Source organism: Pocillopora damicornis, chromosome 2, assembly GCF_964200805.1.
Source record: "Pocillopora damicornis chromosome 2, jaPocDami1.2, whole genome shotgun sequence".
Classification (NCBI taxonomy): domain Eukaryota; kingdom Metazoa; phylum Cnidaria; class Anthozoa; order Scleractinia; family Pocilloporidae; genus Pocillopora; species Pocillopora damicornis.
The window spans coordinates 9,559,435-9,582,488 of NC_142671.1; the positions used below are offsets into that span (position 1 = coordinate 9,559,435).

Genomic DNA, 23,054 nt, shown 5'->3' on the forward strand with positions numbered 1-23,054 from the left:
AAAAATGCAGGAAAAGAAATCGATAGCACCCAGCGATCGGACAACTAAGTCGTATAAAAAAATGAGTTTCAAAGTAAGAAAATATTCGAGGAAAATTGAATTAAAATCACTGAAAAGTCAAAAATATCTGCGGAGAGTTCTTAGCGTCACCTGGGGATTCTTTCCTCGTTTCTAAATGTTGGCTGATAATGTCCTTAGCTGAGAGATTGTCCTCAAAATCTTAAGTTTTCCCTGGAAGCTTCGCTTCTCAGCGGGATATTCATTTTTCGGTCAATATCTCAGCCGTGGACTTAATTAGCCGCCTGAAGGGGTTTATTTACAAAATAATTTAGAAAATAAATTGTGGAGTTACGAGACCCGAGGCCACTGGTTTTGATTATGGCAAGTCGTGTTTTATCGATGCGTTGTACTTCCACAAAGCTTATCCATTATTAACATCGAGTAAGTGGAATTAACAAAGTTGACGTGGAGAGGAGACTCTCCTCGGCCGAGGTTTTCTCAAAAGAAAGATGCAAAGTTATTACATCATTTCTCAGTATTAAAGTGACTATGCTGATCAGTCTAAGTGTTGGGAGCGAGGCAACTTTTAGTGGGCTCTTCACTCTCGTAAATGAATGTGATCACAACTTATTGAAATAAATCGTACTTTTTTATAATTACTTATTCTTCGATCGTCATCCTGTGCAACCCCGTGGGCAATGGATTGCTATGTATTACTTTGAAGGGATAGTTTACGAGATCAATCACAAAGGGTGGCAATTTTTTTTCAACTGTGTCTTCAAAACCATGTTTCTTGTTCACTCCACTTGGAACGCTACCACTTAAAGCATAGTAATCAGCATCTAAGAAACCAATTACCGAAGCAAAGCGCTCGTCTTTTCTTCTCTTGTCTCTAAAAATTAGGTGAAGGGTGAGGTTCAACGTTTTCAATTTTTTCGGCGGTTGAAAACTCAATTTAGCAGTAGACTGTTTGTTCAATCAGTTTACTGGCTTAATAACCTACGCAGGATATTGTGAAAACAAGTATTTTTCAATTTTGTTTTGTTTTGTTTTATTTATTTTCTTCGGTTTTGTTATCACGAGCCAAATAAGGTTGATCCACATAATTATCGAGTTAGCAGATCAGAGTTCGCGTAATATCATAATTATTTTCTTAGCAGTGTAATATGGACAGTGCAATTAAATAAATTAAGTACATAATTAATTCAAAAATGTATTTCCCTTTATTCATTGTAATCGTCATAAATGCTCTTACGTCTACACTGAATTAACTTGTATGAGCTGTGCATAAATGAGGTAGAAACACAACTGTGAGATCGGTGCTATGCGGAAAGAAAGTACAGTACCATTAGAAGATCATAGGGAAGGATAAAACATGTAAAGTGCTTGCCAATAGAAGGAAACGTTGTCCTGTTACAGCAAAATATGCTTCGTGCAAATCAGCAAGGAAAAAATGATGATACTAAGAGAAAATGTAAATATGGAAGATTTCACGAGTTTCAATAATTTATGTCGTTGTTATTACTAACCTGCCATCGACATCCTTTATTACAGGTGGTTAGATGGTAATCAGTTAAAAGAACTACCACCAAACATTTTTGATAAACTGACCAGGCTGCAGAAATTGTGAGTAGCACTCTTTGGCTCTATGAATAATGCGGTTATTCACAAGGCTGGATAAAATCAGAAACAGGGGCAATTCTAAAGCTTTCCTTGAGGAAGACTCGTATATCTTTATGTACAGTTACATTAATATATCTGTCTGTCTAAAAGAAAAATTATGCTGAATATAGAACAGGATGCATTGCTAAACGATTAATTAAATACAATTAGCGAATGATCAACTGGCAACCAACCAAGAAGACGGCGAGTAACAAAAAAATTACCATCTCTCCTATTCTTTGAATATGCATTATATGGTAAAAGACTTTATCATTTTTGCGTCTTCGTGCTTAATGTTTTGGCTTCGTTAACGTTAATAACTTCAGAGATGTAAAATATCTTATATGAGATGGTTATGTAGATACGAATCTCGTACCATCGGAACGCAAAGAAGAACAACAGCTACAGATAATCTTTTGTTTTTCTATCCTTAGAAGCAAATAGGTTACAATTTCACTGCACATTCCTCTGTATAGATATCATACTTAATCCTGTGTATCGAAAGACCCATTGACAGCTGAACAGGACAAGACACCATGTTCGGAATTGACTAGCCGTACTTACTAACTCATACTGAACTGAACATTAAAAATGTTTCTAATGAATTAAAACCATTTAGCCAGATTATTCAATCATCCATCATGCTGATAGAGGTATGTTAAGAAAAAACCACAAGAACGTGCTATGACTAGCAGGTTCGGACTCACGAAGGGTTTCTTACTTATTTAGAAGCTGCTATAGGTTACTGAAAAGACTCACTTAAAGAATATATGCATTTAAGTTTATTTAATTCCCGTGGTTATTTTTCTGTATTTTACAGACAATTGATCAACAATAGTCTGGGTAACCTGCCGCCTAACCTGTTTTCTAATCTCGGAAATCTCACAGAACTGTACGTAGAGATATATATGTATCGTAGTCTCTGTTGTTTCCCTAACTCAATACTGATATCTGTTCCGTCATCTGAGCAAAGAGAAAAGGATTAGATAACAGTTTGGTTGGGGGCGGTACTCAAGACAGAGTTCGAGTTTTGCCTTATGATTTTATATTGACGAGGGCTTGCAATAGACGCAACCCAGAGCAGGGAAAGATGAGAAAGGGTTCTGGGAGGGACCTTAGGCATGTAATGATTGAAATGGTTTTAACAATGCTGCACTATTCTATTGCATTAGAAGTTGTGTTTAATGAGAATGGTAGATATGATTGAGATGATAGGGTAAGTCTGGAAAAAAGGCTGGAGAGAAAATGATTTTTCTCTTCCCTACGCTTAATTTAATCGTCTTGGTGATCTCAGCCCACCACATGAAAGCAGTAAAATATATGCACTCAGTTTTAATATGAAGCTATTTTCTGTTCTCTTAAATGAAAGTAATGTTCGTGGAAACAAGCTAGTGGAGTTATCATTGGGGATTTTTGATGCTCTCACCGAGTTAAAGAAGTTGTAAGTTAATTAACAATAAATCAGCGTTATCTAAATTCTGAAATGTGTGTGAAAGCTCAAGATCCTCGGGAAGGGGAACGAAGAACGGAAAACGTAAAGCGGGGAAAGGGGAAGAAAAGTATAGAACAGTGAACGGGGAACTGAGAACGGAGTACGTTAGTGAGGACTTCAATATCCAACCATATCTTTGGAATAGCAGCACTCGGAGTCGTGGATAAATCGCGTTATACGCCAACTAATTTTGAATTAGTTGGCAGATTGAATTTCTCTTTCAAGTTTGCCAAAAGTTTTTAACTTCAAAGAAAGCGTCAAACTTTATGTCGCTTAACTAATAGAAACCAAATTATGTTCACAGAGTGTTGTGGGACAACACGATCAAGTCTTTGCCGCAAAAGATATTTCATCATCTAACAGGATTAGAAGAACTGTAAGCGACGTTTAAATCAGAAGCATATAACTTAGACTACTGGCTTCTTTGCTTCTGGATTAATTTATAGTAAACGCTGATAGATGGCGAAATATGCCATCCATAATGATATTCATAAATTGTTTTCGACGCTCTTGGATATGGACCGTGCACCCTCAGAAGGATCAGGATATATTTTCATAATCGGTACTGTTCTATATTCAGTGCACCACCTTCGTAATAAGAAATTCGGCATTAATAAGAAACAAAAAGTTTACTTAATGTTTAAAGGGAACCTTTTGTTCCGAGTTCCGTTTAGCAAGTGAACATGTTGGTCCCAGATGAGTAATTTAGGAACAAGTGTTCCCATGAACGTATTCCTTTGCCCTGATTTTGGAACATTTGTTATTGAGAACGCGTTCCCTTGTATCTATAAGAGTTCCTTTTTACGTATTCGAGGGACAGTTATTCGTTGTCTTTGTTCCGAATTGGGTTTAGTGGAACACTTGATTCCTTTCTGAGTATATAAGGAACAAGTCTTCCTATACTCATACTACACGAGCAGGGTCAAAGAGACAATTCATATAAGACTTCACCCCAACAACATCAACAGGGATAGTGGAATAGAAATTTCAGAAGCGTGGATGCCCACGATCAAAAAACACAACAACAGGAGAGCCGTGCGACAGCGAACCACCGAGGGAGCAAATCACTGAGTGAACAGCAAGGGTCGAAATGCACCAATCAGAGCTGTTAAATAGCAACTAATCACAGCAGAGCATCATGCTTTATAACATCACGCATGACCAGTCGACCTCATCGCCTGAAGAAGACTAGCAGTATGCAATCGAAACGTCGCGATCTACATTACGCGTGACTATATCGTGAGACAAACGAAAAACTTAGCTTTTATTGTTTTTTAAGCGTTAATATAGGTCCAGGCCATAGTCAGTTTAGTGTATACAGGTTTCCTGGGATTTGACCAATGAAATAAAATCTTTACTTCGATCTCATCTGAAATTTCCACATGAATGTTAAAGGAAATATCGTGTATTAAAGGTGGCTCTGCATGAATTTCAGGCAACACACTTTAACCAGCTTTCGCCGCCGACTGTTTTATTGCTTGATTTGAAGGGCGCCCTCTGGGTTTTTTCACACAAGGCCAGTTTTGCTCACGATGAGATGTCCACAAAAAAGATCGTTGAGGTCGAAATATCGTTTGTTGATCTGAGTTTTTCCAGACTCGATAAAGTATTCGTTTCCATGCCGGGCAGACCCATTTGGGATGAATTTCCTCAGAGTCCTGGTCGATACTATTTTGAATTAAACCGAAAGCTCATTTTCGCTTAGGTTTTTGTCAGACCGTCTTACTCTACAGTCCTTTATCATAGAGTCGATTGAATTTTCTCGAGAAGGAGATATGATCATCCATGAACTAAAACGAAAACAAAAAGGAACCTTTAGGAATAATGAGAAAATCGACAGCTGGCAGAAGCCATAACACCATGACGGCTCAGGACAACAAGTCACGACAACAACGGCCGTGCACTTGAACTAAACCAACGTGCACTCGCCTTATGTTTTAAAGATGAGAAGTACATAAATCGAGATTTATCGTAATATGTTCCTTTTTTTTTTCCAAAAACAAATCGTACGTACCTTAAATTTACATGGTAGTGATAGCAACCTTCCCAAATGAGTCATCGTAACTCGAATTTAAATTTTGATTCCTCCCACACATTTCACCGACGCCATTCAAACTGCCGTTGAGGCAAAGCTCTTTCTGTGCTAAATCAAATGAACTGGGTCCTAAAGGCCATAAACATATCAGAGACAAAAATGCAGGATTAAAATAAGGGGCTGGCTAGCCAAGGTTTTGAAAAATTGGACCGTGCCGCCATGTTACATTATGTCATGGTAAAAACAAAACTGTTTATGACCCGGACTGTCTATTGTTCTGCTTTTTACTTATCAATTGGCCCCCTTTAAAAGATCAGAAAAGTTCTGGAAAGAAGGAGAGAGAAACGTGTGCTTGGCAAATCAGATTGAGTGGTCTAACATTGATGGCGCATTACTCCAAACAAAAAGTCTACACTTGGAAACTCAAAACAAGGCACCAAATTGATGTCTTCGATGGATCGCATCCACTGATGTCTCATTAACGGAGAATACGATAAAGTTACCGAAGGACAAGGGGGTTTCATCGATCAGAAATTTTCAAGACCACCAGCAAGTATGTATTCGACTCGCTTGTCCTTACAGATATAAACACGCATGTTCCTGATTCACTACCTAAACTTTGTGAGACCCTTGTTAACATCCCAGTGCAACTTCGTTCTGGTCACTAAGAATGGAGGTCATCACAGCAAACTGGGTGACGTCATGAGCAAATTAGTTTTCGACGCGTTCAGATAATACGTCAACTCGAATCGCTATCGAATCGAAACGAAAATTTGCCCACAAGCTGAGAGCAAGGAATTTCGTCCAATGAGCCAAAACACAGTTCCACCGTCGTCAAAGTTCACTTTGAAAAGTAAAGATAGCGCAAAGTTGCCGGGAGGGCTCACAAGTGTCTACAGAAGCTTCAGGGAGCCAAAGGTTCGAAGCTGGATAAAGAGGAGAACTGGGGCCGACATTGCTGCCTGAAGCTGCAGGATCAAATGGCCCGTCTCCCGAAGTAAATGGTCCACAATAGTTGCCAAAAGGCACCCAATCTTGAAATTAACTGGAAACGAGGACGATTTCTTAAAGCAAGTTAGAGAGATATTCGGATTTGTTCAGTGGACGGCAATCCTAGAAGAGCTCAATTGCAAATTCCAGGAAGGCAGCACAGTAGACTCTCTTAAGAAAAGGGCCGAACTCAAAATGCTTAGAGCTCATCAAAGCAACTAAGAGTGTAATCAAAAGTGGTCTTTGTTTTCTAAATACTTTAGGAGACTCCCATTTAACGTTTCGAGAGAGGTATAAAGTTTTCTCCCAGAAAATGAAAGAATAACATGTTTCAAACAGCGGAGAAAATTTAATGAAAGAGACTACAGTTTTACAGAAATTATTTCCTTAATCCTACTCCTTAAAGAAGGCTTCCACTCTATTTAATGCAAATACTAATTGCGACTGAAAAAAGTCTGTTAAGGTATTTTGCTCCTTAAGAATTGCTTGATTCTGAACACGGCTCCTCTTTAATGGAATGAGTGAAACTAGTGGAGATGGTGGACAAAGAGGTTCCCAGTCGCTACTCAGGACTTATGTCGGCGCCTTGGGAGTCAGAAACATGAGTCATTCCTCTTCGTCTGTGCTTTGACTGCTTCTTGGCAGAGTGACGGAATATTGGCTCGTCGGCCGCCGCATGAATGGCATCGGAGAAAACACGTCGCGGATGAAGTTCGAGCTTCTTGTGCTCCTTCACTGCACCTGGCAGGTTGAGCGTTCCTTGTTGCTTGAGGAAACTGCGTAACTCTTGGCATTTTATCTCCAGTAGACTTATCAGCACCTGCCGCTCGTTCTCGTCTATTCATTGCTCCATTCGTTTGTTCTGATCGGCTTTATCATTTTCCATGTTAGTCTAACACGGATTTCAAAAGGCTCCAATACATCATAATAATTGTTATAATTATTGTTTTAGATTTTTTATATACTAGTAGTAGTATAGTAGTAGTAGTGGTAGTTGTGGTAGATACGGACGTTAAAACCCGGTAAACATATTGATACCTGAGGCAATTTCAGTCACTTGGCGGAGAATTCTTTTTTACCTATAGACGATAACAGGAGACGATAAACTCTTTGCTTATCCAGTCCACATAAAGCGGAGTTCTATGGGATTTTGATATACCTCTAAAAAGGCATGTCATACTGAATGCGACTTTGATAATTTGATTTATTCAATTCCCTTCCTGTTTCAGTGACTTGGATGGCAATAGACTGGTTACATTGCAACCAAGAATATTTGACACCCTTGCCAATCTAGAACGACTGTAAGTACATTTGCATTTGAAAAGAGTCAGATAATTTTTCACACTTAAATCCAAGTTCTTTTGCTGTTTGGAGCAATTTGTCGAGTTATGGGGGCGTAAAATACGAGAGAGAAATACGAAACTATTAGCTACTATTTGGTTGAAGTAACAGGTTATTCATTAATTTGCATCACATTATTTAATGCCATTAGAGTAAACTTTGTCGTAAACATTGCCTCATTTAGTGAGCGAATTTTATCCTAGGAATTGTTACAGCTTGAAGTAGAGGGCATTAGTTGGCATCAGTTTTAAATAGCTTCTTAGACCTTAGTGAGCTAGCTTGTCGATTGTCCTGTTGATAATGTGCCGTAAAAGTTACCCTACTTAACTTACCTTGTACGTCAACTGCCAGTAAAGCTGTAATCTGCACTAATAATCCATTCGCACACAAAATCAGACACTGATATCGTTTATGATTACACATTAGACACTATGAAAACTCTGATTGGTCGAGAGCTTACAGTCGACATGTATTATAGTACATTTCGGATGTAAAGTGGGCTGTCATCGGTTGAAAGAGCGTGCTCTATCAGAGTACAAAACACGGAGCTGAGCCAAAGCTGTCACGCCATCTGCCACTTTGTACTTTGTTCGACGATTTCCCGGACTTCTCTTTAGCTTTTTAACGTTAATTGAAAGTGAAAATTCGGAAAAAGAGAGCAGAAGAACCAAACAAAGGTTTGCAAACATGCTTAGCGCTGTAACTGACTTTACTATAACGTTAGCAGAGAAGAAAATCCTTAAAGAGAAAACGAAATGGACAGTCTGAATTTTGAAGGTTTTCACACTCAGTTAGATTGTATATTTACGTACGGTAGTAAAAATAAAAAAAAAAACTGACACTCGTATAGTATATATAGTTTCGTGCACAGGAAAAAAAATACAGAAAGAAACAGTAAAAAACAGTAATGATGAAAAATATAACCAGACTTGTGTCAGTAAAGGTAATAGCATGACATGTAATGGTATTTGGTAATAATACCGCAAGTGATATTTAAAAATTTTCCAGATTCCATCTCTGCTGATAACGACTTCTCTCCTTTTAGGAGGTATATTTTCTGGCGTTCTAGTTTGTTGTATTTAACACGTTAACAAGTATGAACGCACGCCGTACGTAAATATCAGTCAGGGTTCTTTCCGAGTGATTTATGGCTGATTTTGTAACATTTGGAGACCGCCAAGCGATGACGATTTCATTATAGACCTTACGCAGGGAGAGAAGTTTAATTTCTCGGTATATCTTACAACATATTTTGTGGTAATTATATCAAAAACTTACACTTCCCTCGTATCGACATCATCTTTATCGATTTATAATAGAACTGTGACTCCAAAATCGTTTTTAGGACGTCGAGAAAAACCTTCCGCCACATATTTTCTTCTAGCAACTTGCAATGTTCGCTCCGTGGCGATCCCAGAAATCTTTACGAAAACGCAAGGTTCCGATTACTGGCAACTCATCCAATAATTTGTATTAGCGGTGCAAAAAATTGTTTGCGCAATGCTTCACTCTAAGATAGTAGCCATTTTTGCTCACGATGACCAGATCAACGGAACGGATATAACAAATGGAAGGGTTTTAATTGAGTGAAACGTTCCCCTGATAGCAAATATACGTTATGTAACTCAGCAAGGAAAGAAAATAAACAAACAGGAAGTTGAAATATTGTTGATTTCATAAATTTCAATACTCTTATGTCATTGTTATAACTAACTTGCAATTGACATCTTTTATCACAGGTGGTTAAATAGAATTCAGTTAAAAGAACTACCACCAAAGATTTTTGATAAACTGACTCGGCTGCACGTACTGTGAGTAGCACTCTCTGGATTCCTAATGATATAGATATTAAGACTGGGTAAAATCCGGACATGGCCAATCCTATTTTTTTTTTTCATTAAATTGCGATATCTGTTCAATTCTATCAGACACATTCATATAAAACTATTCCTCCGTTCCATCATTCGCCTGTTTAACTTCGGACCTTGCTCGCTTGGCAAGTTTAGCGGCCCTTTGGAACATGGGTCGCTGATTAAAACGGTAAAATGCTCTCTCTTCCAAAAAAAAGAATTCCTCAAAGTCTACGCGATGTGCAGATCGTCTCCATTTAGATATTACTGCATGAAAAAGTTTGGTTTTTAATCATGAGCCATCCTAAAATTTCTGTGAGATGTTTCTTGTCTTCTTTCACAGCAAGAATTCAGAAGTGATATGTTGGGTTTCTTTAGGCACAAAATAATTTGCTTCAAAGGCTTTCTTCTCTACTCAAAATAAGCTGGACCCAAAATCTATAGTGTCGATCTACGAATATACTCAATAAGTGATATCGGGTCAAAATCGGGTGAAGATCGGCATTTTTTATTACTTACGATCAGTCACTCACTCACTTACTAACTCACTTAGATAAAATATCTGGATTCGCCTCCTGTAATCTCCATGGGCTTATGAATTTTACACGCATCCGTTTCCATCTCAATTATTTTAAACGGAAGAAAAACAAAGTCGTTTGAGTTCAGTGATAATTAATGTTAAAATAAGTATCTGCAATCAGATAAACACGGGCTCTTTTATGAGTGGCTTCCGCCTGAGATGAAAATTAATGGGAGGTTAGAGAATGAATAACCTCTTTCTGGTTTTGTGGTATATGTTGGCTGGAAACGTCCTTGGCTGAGAGATTGTCCTCAAAATTTTTAAGTTTTTCCTCGAAGCTTCGCTTCTCGGCCGAATATTCAGTTTTCGGTCAATTTCTCAGAAGTGGACTTTATCAGCCGACATAACAGCCGGCTGAAGGGGTTTATTTACAAACTAATGTAAAAAGTAAATTGTGGAGGTATTAGACTCGAGGCCACTGGTTTTGGTTATGGCAAGTCGTGTTTTATCAATGCGTTGTACTCCCACAAAGCCCATCCATTGTTCTTTATTAACATCGAGTGGGTGGAATGAACAAAGTTGATGCGGTGGGGAGACTCTTCTCGGCCAAGGCTTTCTCAAAAGAAAGATACAAAATTATTACATCATTTCTCAGTATCAGGGTCACTATGCTGACCAGTCTAAATAGGCGACGAAGCTAACGGTTGGGAGCGAGGCAACTTCTAGTAGGCTCTTCATTCTCGTAAATGAATCTGACCACAACTTATTGAAATAGATCATACTTGTTTATAGTTACTCATTCATTTCACAAGTTTCAATAATTTATGTCATTGTTATTACTAATCTGCCATCGACATCCTTTATTACAGGTGGTTAGATGGTAATCACTTAAAAGAACTACCACCAAACATTTTTGATAAACTGACCAGGCTGCAGGAATTGTGAGTAGCACTCTTTGGCTCTATGAATAATGCGGTTATTCACAAGGCTGGATAAAATCAGAAAAAGGGGCAATTCTAAATCTTTTCTTGATTTCAAACGAAACATTTTCTCAAGTTCCTATCAGATATAACTAACACATAACAATTTTCGATGATGATTTAGCTTGGTATTCGCTGACCTTGCATTGTTTCCGAGCTAAACTACTAGATTATTTTTTGCGCAGCAATAAAGAAAAAATTTAGAGTTGCTATGAGCCAGAAACCTCAGAAAATAAATCGTGGAGGGAGGAGACATCGATAATGAGTGTCTGGTTTTGGCAACTGCGGTTTAAGAAATGATCGCGATCATCGGTTCATCCCTTATCGGGATTATTACAAACCAATATGATGATCACCTTCCAGTTAGCTTGGTTACTAATAATTGTAAACCGCTTGATAAACATTTTATCATGATGCAACATAGGGACAGTAAAATCAACGAATATTTACGCGTGACCTTGTGGTCTTATCGTTATTATGGCTGATGTTTGGCACGTTGGACCTGGGATAGAAGGGTGCGGGTTTGAGTTCTGGCAGAGACTCTACTCTGCCTGGGAGCTGGATGCAAATTACTTTATTTTAAAGATCATTGACATGATCGGATGGATATTAAAGAATCTAAGGTGACCGCTGAGCTCAGCCAAGTAAGGGGTAGTTACGTCTGAGTTACAACTGTATATTCTAGTCTTGATCATGTTTGTCCAACATCATGTTGGTGGAGTATGTACAACCACATATACTTGAAATGCCCCTCTCAACATTGTGTTTGATGGATTCTTAGGTTTGTTCTAAATCAAATATATTTATTCAACATTCTCCTTCTTCACGGGCAAAATTTTTGATGGCAATTGTGCATATATCGAAGTATAAATACACGCAGAACGTTTGGAGAGCACGAGAGAAGCGTTGCTCGAAGGGCAAAGGTCTTCTCTTGGGTAGCTACCACACTGGTATTTTGATGGACAGTAATACCAATTTGGAAGACCCGGATGAGCTAGTTTTTTTTTTAACTCAAATGAAGAAGTGTTTGTAGTATTTTTTTAGAAGGAACTGGCAGCTAAACTGACGGTAAAGATGTAGTTTGTTATAACTCACAAGTCACGTTACTTACGTACAGTTGTGCGTATAGTTAATAGCTGGTCCACGATCGTGCGTTAAATATAAGAATGGTAACGCCGAGCTAACCAAAACAAATGGAATTATAAGTTCGGTCAAATAAAACATTTGGTATTCACTGACCTTGCATTGTTTCCGAGCTAAACTACTAGATTATTTTTTGCGCAGCAATAAAGAAAAAAGTTAAAGTTGCTATAAGCCACTAACCTCAGAAAATGAATCGTGGAGGGATGAGACATCGGTCTTATCGTTATTATGGCTAATGGCTAATGTTTGGCGCGTTGGACCTAGCTGAGACTCTCTTTTCTATTCTGCCAGGGAGCTGGGTGTAAATTTCTTTATTTTAAGGATCATTGACATGATCGGATGGAAATTGAAGAGTCTAGGGTGAAAGCTGAGCTCAGCCAAATAAGGGATAGTTACGTCTGAGTCACAACTATATACTCTAGTCCTGATCAAACATGTTTTGTCCAACATCATGTTAGTTGAGCATGTACAACCCATATACTTGAAATGCCCCCCTCAACATTGTGTTTGATGGATTCTTAGGTTTGTTCTAAATCAAATATATTTATTCAACATTCTCCTTCTTCACGGGCAAAATTTTTGATGACAATTGTGCATATATCGAAGTATGTATACACGCAGAAGGTTTGGAGAGCACGAGAGAAGCGTTACTCGAGGGGCAAAGGTCTTCTCTTGGGCGGCTACAACACTGGTATTTTGATGGACCCGGATGACCTAGTTTTTTTTTACTGAACTCGCATGACCAAGTGTTCGTAGTATTTTGTTACAAGGAACTGGCAGCTAAACTGACGGTTAAGATGCAGTTTTTTACAACACACATGTCATGTTACTTACGTACAGTTGTACGTATAGTTAACGGCCAGTCCACAATTGTGCGTTAGATATAAGGATGGTAAAAAGCAAAGAAAGGCGTAGCGCCAAGCTAGCTGTGACCGGTCACGTATCCCACCAAAATAAATGGAATTATAGCTTCGGTCAAATAAAACGCTTATAAATTTTGCTGCGATCGCTTACTTAATTTGTTTTCACTCTAAATCTTTTTTTTGAAATTTAAAACAAACTGAAGTCACTGCTTCTTTCTATTGTCAAAGCGGAAAAAAAATCACAAACTATATAATAAACTCAGTTATGCACGCACTCTGATTGGTTCTCACTTATGATCTATTGGAGGACAGACGTATAGATGACGTCATCATTAACACTTTTTTTCAATTCTCTATGTGGTAAGAACATCGGTGACACACTCGGCTGCGCCTCGTGTGCCACTTTTTTGTTCATATCACATTTTGACGTCATCTGTGATCTATTACTGAACAGACGCAAGGCAAACTGGAATCTATTTGTTAAACAGAGGTATTGCTATGCGACCGGAACTGAATCAATTTCCAGTGTCAAAAATTTACACAGTCTGTTCTGGATATCTTTAAATGAATTCAACAATTTAAAATCCAAGAAGTTTTCAAGAATACGAGAGGAGGAGGAATACTTCTTAGACAAGCATTCAATTACGTTGGAGTTTTAGCTCATTGACAACTGATGCAATGAAGTTGTGCACAGCCTTTTGAACAAGTTTTTTGTTTCGTGGAACCGAGCAGTGGAAGTGATCGTGAAAAAGAATTCAGCAAGCAACACTTTAGTAAATTAAGTGACCCAATCCGAACACTGGAAGTGCAATAACCGATGCCATGAATCTGATAGAGCGATCAAAATCATTATGGCTTTAGAGGAATTAGATACAACAAGCACATGCTTTGTTGTTTGGGAAAATAGCCTCCATTTAACTCGAAAAAGTGGTCGTATCCTTTCTATCGAAAAGTGAACACATCTTATGAGAGTGAAATTTAAAGAAAACTCTGACCGACCTGGAAGCCATTCTGAATAAAGGATGTTCAGCACTCGGCCAGGTATTCGCATATAACCGAATGGTTTATCAAAATAGACTAATGAGTCATCGAAATAATACAGAACAATTAGAAAAAGTAAGAGTGCCGCATACCATTATAGTAGGTCCTTTTTTTTAAAGTCCCTTGACTTCGACCACATTAGGTTTGCATAGATGGTATGAAGGTTGGCAGAAACTTTTCGGAGACTTGACGTTGTAAACAGGGCGCAAATACACCAGAGTAGTCTCTGTGCAATGTATCCTGGTTGAATGGATGGCAAAAAAGAAACTAATACTGTCGTCTTTCGATAACTGAAACCTGCGACAGAAAATTTGAAAGAGCTTTAAATATCGATATATCGATATGTATTTCAAAGTTTTGAGAACAAAAGACCAGAACTGAGGAAAAGGGGCTTTTTATTGATTTTTTTTTTCATAGAGTGTCAAGATATTTCTATTCACCCTGAAAATTTTGATCAAATTTGATGACAGCATAGTGAACAATCGCTGCTAATAAGCTACCTTTGTAATGCTACTCATCTGTAATGCTACTCTGTCGTTGAGTTTTCAAACTCTGATTGCGCTGAATATAATAATGAAAAGCCAGGTTTTTTGACATTGCTTCATAACAGATAACAAAAGTGGCTGTATGCGTTTTTGAAAAGAAGTCTGACAACTTTTCAAATCACAGGTCACTTTACAACAAAAAACTAAGCAGCCTTCATCCGGGAATATTTTTCTCCTTTTTTGGGGGGAATTATAGAAAACGATCGTTAAAAATTTTAGTCACAGCGACTTTTGTTAAAAATTAGCGTGACCGAATCTATGTCAGCACAATATCAAAGTGCTTTCTCTGTAGGTATTTACTAATATTATTATTTAATTCATTAGAAAATACTGGGTGAGCAGAATAAAGTAAAGCAAAAAATATGTTGAGTGCCTTTGAATTATGTGGAACGTTTCCCCTGTTAGTAAATATGCTCCATGGAAAGCAGTAAGGAAAACAAAATAAACAAATAAATTGCCATAATTATTGTCATAGTTATTGCTAACCTACCATCGACATCCTTTATTACAGGTAGTTAAATGGTAATTAGTTAAAAGAACTACCACCAAAAGTTTTTGATGGATTGACTAGACTGCAGTACATGCGAGTAGCACTTTCTCGCTGCTTAAAATCAGGAACAGGACCAATCCTAAATTGTCCTTGATTGCAGTATTAAATTTATGTAAAAGATTCTCTGAAGATTTTGTCACACATTGTTGATATTTAACTAGATTTGATAATGATTTTAGCTTGAAATTCGCTTAATTTACCTTACCATTTTGGCGGGTTTTAATTTTGGCGATTGACAATGTTCATGGACCAAGTTAATAAACACCACCCATCAATCAAAACGGCTAAATTTTCAGAAGCTACTTTCTACACAACGTGTTACCCAGCGGGGGGAAAAGAAAGGCTCCGCTAAAGGGAAAGAGTTACGAGTCCTCAGGATTAATTCTTCAAAACAAATATTTGTTCAGAGCAAAACTGGCGGAGAGACGCAAGGAGAAACAACGCGAAAAATTTTATTAAAAACATTCTCTCCGATGTTAAACTAGAAGGACGTAAACTATTTAGTTCAACAAGCTGCCACAATAATCGACAGTTACGTTTCGTATGGCGTTTTTGTTGTTTCTCTCTTATAGACTTGACTTAAGTATTTTAAATTGTAACCTTGGTAAAAATTGTGAAGTATTGTTAACTAAACTTATCATTTATCCTTTGAGTGAGTCTGCTGATCATTGTCAACAAACAAAAGTAAAATGTCGGTTGTTTTTCGTAGCCTTATGCAGGACTGAATTAACTGAGCGGTCTATTAAATTGGTTACAATTAAATGAAATGAATTTGATTTTGATGGATGGATAAGAAATAGCTTACGATATGATCCTTGCAAGTTGATTGATGCTAAAAGAAATTTCAAAAAGAAGCTTTCTAAAATATTCGCGCTGCGACAGGAATCAAACTCGTGCTACCGGATAGTACTTGGTTGCTGCTACCAGCTGAGAGACAAGGGTTAAGCGTCCAGAGCGCGGCAAATTTTAGTGGGCTCTTCATTATCGTAAAAGGAATCTTATGACAATTGATTCAAATAAATTGTACTTGTTCATACTTACCTGTTCCTTAATTTCTTTTTATCCGTGCAGCTATGGGGAAATGGATTGCCATGTATTCTCCATATTCTATATGGAAATTGACCAAATATCATTTCATTCAAGCCTGACAATGAACAACTGAATAATTCTTGAAATAAGTATTGGAATAACGAGAAGAAGCAAGAACGTCAGTCATGCCCTCACAAGAGGGTAGTGAACGAATAGATGCAGCTTTTAGAGTCGATCTTAACTGAGAAAAAGCTGGTCTGCCCATTGTAGAAGAGAGTATAGATTGCTTTAATCTGGACTTCTGATTTCTTTTTTCTTTTTTTGTAACCCAACTATAGAAGTGTCTCGAACAACGAGCTCCAGACGTTGCCAGAGGGAATATTTGAAAACATGACCAACTTAACTAAACTGTAAGTATTATCAACTGATTAATTGAATGATGAACGAGAGTAAGCGTCTTTACTTGTTACATGTGTGTTCACTAGTATTAAAAGATTAAGTATTTACAGGAATCATGAACGCAGATTTCTACTTTGACTTAAAAATCGTGATCGTGATAGCAGTACGATGCTATATAAACCATGATCCAGCTTTGCAGATCAAAAGTTATGATTAGGGTACATTGCGAGCTCCTGTGAAATGAGAGCAATAAACTATGAGTTACCGAAAACTTTCCATATATAACTACAGCAATCAATTTTTTTCTTTCAATTGTGAGACGTTCTGCCTAAATACATTTGCAACGTCGGAGAATACAAACAGGTGAAATGTATGGAAAACCTCACATAATATTTATAGTTCCCAAGTATCATGTAATTACAATTACACTTAACTGAAACGATGTGCACTTTCCTCTTGGGTGATAACTCATCTTCTCCGACTTCCTATATCTCCAATGAACTGTTATAACTGAGGCTGGAAATCTGACTAAGAGATCGTTACCTAAGTGATTAAATTAAAAGTTCAGAATAGAAATTGATAGCGCCTAGTGATCGGACAACTTAGTCGCGTAAAAAATATGAGTTTCAGAGGAGGTAAATATTCGAGAAAAATTGAATTAAAATCACTGAAAAGTCAGCAATATCTGCGGAAAGTTTTTTTTTTAAAAATTACAGTAGATAGGCCCCCGCTTCGTAAGAATCAACAAGGAAAAAAAAGCAACATTCAAATGGTGAGATGAAAACAACTCAAGCAAGGCGTACGTCTAAGCATCCAACAACGTCTTGTGGTCGAGCATCGTGTTCAATCCAAGATGTTAGAGGACTGGCCCTCTATCGCAGAAGGATTCCCAACCTTATTTTCACGAGTAACAATTAACACAATGAAAAATTGTCGAATACCTGTGAAAAAATACTTCCTGGCTGGTCGTCTCGGCCAAGGTTAGGCTTATCAGAGTCTCGTTAATGAATTTAAGATTATTTAGTTTGTTGGACTGATGGAGTTAACTAGCTTAAGAAACTCGTACAAAAGGATGGTGGGTTATCGATATATCGATACATACTTTGAGACTGTGAGGACAAAAGACCAGAACTGAGGAAAATACGCTTTTTATGGAGTTTTGTTCGTACCGTGTCAAGATATTTCTCTCGACCCTGTACATTTTGATCAAGCTTGATGCAGCATAGTGAACAGTCGAGTGAAAATGAAACATTCTGATCAAGGATTTAGAAAAAATACATCGTAGTTAATGAAACCAGTATAGGCGAAACCTGCACTGGACTGGTGCGTTTTATGCCAGGAGACACATGTCGGAAAAAAAATGACTGTTTCGAATCAATTATTTGCATTGGACTTTAGTGCGGTTTCTTTTTGACTCGTTTCATATTTTATTATAGGACTCGTGTTAAAGATCAGCTTGTCAATAACCAATCATGTTCGACAAAACTTTCAATGTTTTGATCTGAGCTCTAGTAGCTCATGCTGTATTTGGACACCTATCGTTTGATAAAAAACCTAACCCTGGGCTTAGTGACAACACATACTAAGAATCACACTCGTACATCGCAACTTAGTTCAGTTGATGCTTATTATTAAGAATTCAACGAGCAGTATGTTGCACACAACTGCTGCTATAAGAGAAACTAAGCATCCGTTTCGTACCTTTCGAGCACTGCCAACTACAACTGGTTTACCGGACTGCTTCATTCACGGGCCTGAGAAACACAAACGGCTCCATAGGTTACAGATGGTTGCAACTATGCAAAGGAAACTCGAACCTACATCTGGTCCAACTGGGAAAAGTTATCGTCTCTCAATGAAAACAGCCTTAGAAGTTACGATGTAATCGAAAATGATGAAAGATATGGATAACGCCCTGTAACGGGACAATTTGGTTAGACAAAAATACATGTCTTTTAAAGAAAATAGATCTTTGAGAACCAGTTGATTAATATTTATATCATTGACGGATAAATGATATTGCAGTAAACCCTTAGCGTTACAGGAGTATTCTTTTATGAGTTCCGAATGGACTGCGAATGAGCTGCATATGGAATGCTTCTCAGTCGTTGAGTATGCAAAATCTGATTACGATGGGTACATAAGACTGTTAGTTTCGAAACGCCGTTTATTTCTAATAATTTCCTACAAACTTCCTTTTGATTTATATTTAGTTATTATGTAGTCAATTACTTCTAATTTTAGTAGCTAATAGCAATTTCATTAGAAGATACTGGCTGAGCAGATGTAGTATAACTTGTCGAGTGCTTTAAAATGGGTGAACGCTGCCCTGTTAGCCAAATATACTCAATAGAAAGCAGCGGAGGAAAAATAATAAACAAATAGGAAGTAAATGTAACTACGGTCAATTTTCAAAAATCTCAATATTATAATACCATTGCCGGTTAGTACTAACCTGCCATCGCCATTATTTATCACAGGCGGTTAGATTTCAAACAGTTAAAAGCACTATCACCAAACGTTTTTAATAAATTGACTCAGCCATAATACTTGCGAGTAGTTCACTCTATATTCCTAACAATGCAGACATTTAAGATTGAATTGAGCTGCAAACGTTCTCTCAATTATCTATCAGAGGTAGTTGATATATAATTATCTTTTATAATGACTTGGCTGGGTATCACCTAAGCTTACGTCGCTCTAGTGCTGAATTGCTTTGCAATGAAGTAATAAAATGAAGGTAGCTGTCAGCCAAATACTCAGAAAATTATTTATGGAGGGATGAGAAGTCAAGGCCACTGAACTGGTTTGGTTGAATGAACTTAACTTAATGAACTTTTGGTTGTGACAAGTCATTTTTTTTTCTACGTGGTCTACTGGTGGAAATCCGTCCAGGGTCCTTTTTTAACATTGACCGAAATGCAATGAACGAAGTTGAGTGTCTCGACCGAGAGAAAAGAGAGATGTAAACTTATTACATCATTCCGAAAGCTGTGTGATCGCAATAGCTGTACGCTGCCAAATAATCCAACATACAGCTCAGATCAGATTGTGAAAGAGGGTGGAGTGCAGCCTCGTGTGGCGTAAATATTTGAAATAGTAACTTACCAAAAACTCTCCATAATTGCAGTGATTAAGTTTTTGTTTCGATTTGCAGACGTGCAGCTAAAATTCATTTGTTATGTTGGCGAAGTGTGTTAAACTAAAAATTTACCTTGCATAATATTTATAGTCCCACTCTGTAAAGGTAATCGCATAGGGCCGAACGAAATGCAAGATTAATATTACGGTGGTTTTCAGAAGGTGCAGAAATTTCCCGAGCCTTTCAGCGACTTCGTCAACTTCTGAAAACATTAGTTACATCGATCCTAATATTTGAACGACGAAACATGCGATAACTCGTTTATAATATAAAGGGCAAAGTTTCATTTCAGTAAGGTCAAAATGGACACTGTTGCGAAATTACCTAGGGAGTCAGTTCAGTGTTCAGTCAGCGGCAATGAACTGTAAGACTCACGAATCAGCTGAATGAAATTTTGTTTTACACCGCCAAAGCAATGACGCCAGCCTTGCTAAAAAAACATTCGTAGATTCTGACATTCATAACTATCCTACAAGGCAGAATAAGGCAGAACAGTAGATCAAAGGTTTGAACAGTGGATTGAATGTTCATCGGAAAAAAAAGTTCATCAGAAAAAGGTTCATAAAAAGGGTCCTCTAGAAAAAATAAACTGAATTACGCATTTTTCAGTTGTCGGCGGATTCTCGGTATTTACGGTCAATAGCTCTCAACATAATTTAAGTTTTCATATATTGTAATCACAATTGTTCTTCGATACATGGCGCCTATGGATATCAGCTTTCGAGCTGAAAGGGCTATCCTGTCTAAATTAATTTTACTTTACCTACTTCTAAGCTCCAAATGTGCTGCAATTGATGATGCTACCAAAGCGTTGGGGTTTTAGACTATGATTGGATTGCGTGCTTGAGACCACACAAAGAAAGTCGGGTTTCTTTTTAAGATTGCTTTATAACACAAAACAAAGAGCGCTATTTGCGTTTTTGACAATCGTTCCAATCAAATCACAGGTATATCTACAATAACAAACTAAGCAGTCTTCATCCAGGAATATTCAGGACCTTAAAGTCTTTAGAAACTTTGTGAGTGGTTGTGTTTTTTTATTATTATTTTTTTATTTTCTAAGAGTAGAAATTATTTGGTAAAGTTTCTGGTCACGCACACTTTTATTTGAAAATATATTGACTTATTTGCAATTTAATATGTAAGGGCTCTTTTCGATTTTGTTATTTATTGATATGATTGCTAAGTTGATTGGGACAGTTTGGTCGATGCAGGAGTTGCTGGGGCCAAGAATTTGTTAACAACAATACGCTATTTTGTTCTCTCTCTGTGGAACAGTTATTTTGAAGAGGCCTGGAAACAATCTGAATAAAAGAATTTTTAGTTTACCATGCTGCCACAATGATGGGCAGATACTTCTAGTATGGCGTTTACGTTGTTTCTTTTCCCCAAAGTTATCATAAACATTTCAAATTTTAATGGATAACCTAATTAGCAATTTACAAATAACTACGTCTTCGTCTCTGCCGTCGTCGTTTAGAGCCAGCGGTAAACAACAACCAGCGACATTATGATACTTTAGGCAGTGTAACAATACATTTATTGAAAAGGTAACGGCACTGCGCTGCCACTTATCGTGACTCCCCATGCCAATTTTCTTTAGATAAACAAATGTGAAAAGCACTTCAGCAAATATTTTATTTCTTTGGTTAGTCGAAACTGCTCAAGGGTACTGTCTGTAGAAGAAGGAAACCATAAAATAATACAGTACTTTATGAATGCAGCAAAAAACTAAAGAGGCCAGAAAAAACCAGAAAGGTCAAGGATCGGAAAGATTAACACAGGTCACGTGACAAATTGGAAAAATTAAGTCTAAGGTTTTTTTTTTTTGGTTTCACAAACCAGGACAAAGCTCTGTAATTAACACAACAGTGAAAAATTTGAAACATGTTTCAGTAGAATAAGGCAAAGAAGGATCAGTAGCATAATAATCAAAACTTTGCTGGGCTATAATTTGTAGTTTTTATCGTCTTCATAGATCAGCGTTTGGAAACGAACTGAAGATGTTACCAAAGGAAATATTCAACAACTTGAAAGAGTTAAAAATACTGTAAGTATAAAGTAATTTAAGTTGTATCATCAACTAGCGAATTATCCCTTTTTGAAGCTGCTAACCTAAATTAAAAATTTATGACAGAAAACGAACATGGCTTTGCTTTCGTGTGCTTAAAATTGCAATTAACATTAACAGATAAGAAGCCGTCGGAAGTTGCTCATTTACGGATGTCTTTTTGATGGAAGTGTCGAGCATTTACCCCTCCCCCACACACCTAAACCTCATTGACGTCTGAAACCTTTTCAAACTCAATGATTTCTTTTCTAGCCCGAAGAAATACTTTAATAGGTGAAATTTTGTAAAAAGTATCAAATGTGATTCTACATGGGAAAACGTTTTTAAAGGTGAACGCAAGGGAATGGTGAAATGACACGATAGGCACTTTGGTGCCAAATGACACGGCGGCTTCTGAGCGGCGTGCATGTCCGATAGCACGACTTATTAAAATATTTCCTTTGTTTACATGGCACGATAAAAACAAAGGCGTGTGTCAAGACGAACAATACTAAGTTTAATAGTGTATTTTGATCGTCCGGGTGAGTGTGGTCCTGAGAAGGACTGTTGTCGTCAGAAGTGACTGACCCGGTTTCATCAACATGAGCGGAAGTCTTCATCCGAGTCAAGTGAATAGTTATTGTCAGTCGAATGTTCTAAGTCCCCCTCGTATAAACTGATTGGTCAGTTTTGCCGTAATGTTATTGGCTGTAAGACTCAAGTGGCGTAGGTCGGTCGTGATTGGTCGGTCTGGATCCGTCGGTAAAGTTAGGTCGTTAAGTTATGTCGCACTGTTCGTCTGTAATGTTAATATCGTGAATGAGTCGTGTGTATGGTACCGGTGGTGGTTAACACCTGTTGAGGGGAGTCCGTTCTAATTTAGTAAACCAGCTTTCCAAAATCATTCGTTGAAAGCAGTTGGCGCTCTAGGTTAAGCATTGCGCAGAGTCGCAGTCAATATTGTGGTTGTAAGTCAATGATGTGTAGAAATATGTTTGCTGATATCTCAAGTTTCCTCGTCGCTTGTAAATTTCAATCACTCATTAAGTTTGTCGAGAACAGCAACATGTAAAATGGCACGCTTTTGAGTAAACTAGCACACGACTCAAATGAGAAAAAGAGCGCGCCAGCCATTAAAATGACACTCGGTTCAAGTGCGCAATATCACACGTAAAACCGTGCCAAATGACACATCGGCTGAATCCAAGTATTAATATGGTAAAAGGTCTTCGAAGGTGAAAAAAAATCGATCGCAATTCCGAATTGAGTGTGAGATCAAGAGTATGCCTAACGAGGGCTAATACACATTTAACATGCCTGTTATGACCATTTTGTCTCTGCTACTCTACAGTCACACACAGTAATGATATCCTAGTGCGTTGTCCAGCCAAGCCACCTTGCTATATATATCCGGGCGTTAAA

General features: G+C 37.7%; 1 pseudogene; it reads left to right on the forward strand.

Annotated features, from left to right (window-relative positions):
- The first annotated feature begins 3,613 nt into the window (after positions 1-3,613).
- Positions 3,614-6,401, forward strand: LOC149049822 (uncharacterized; annotated as a pseudogene).
- Positions 6,402-23,054: the final 16,653 nt, after the last annotated feature.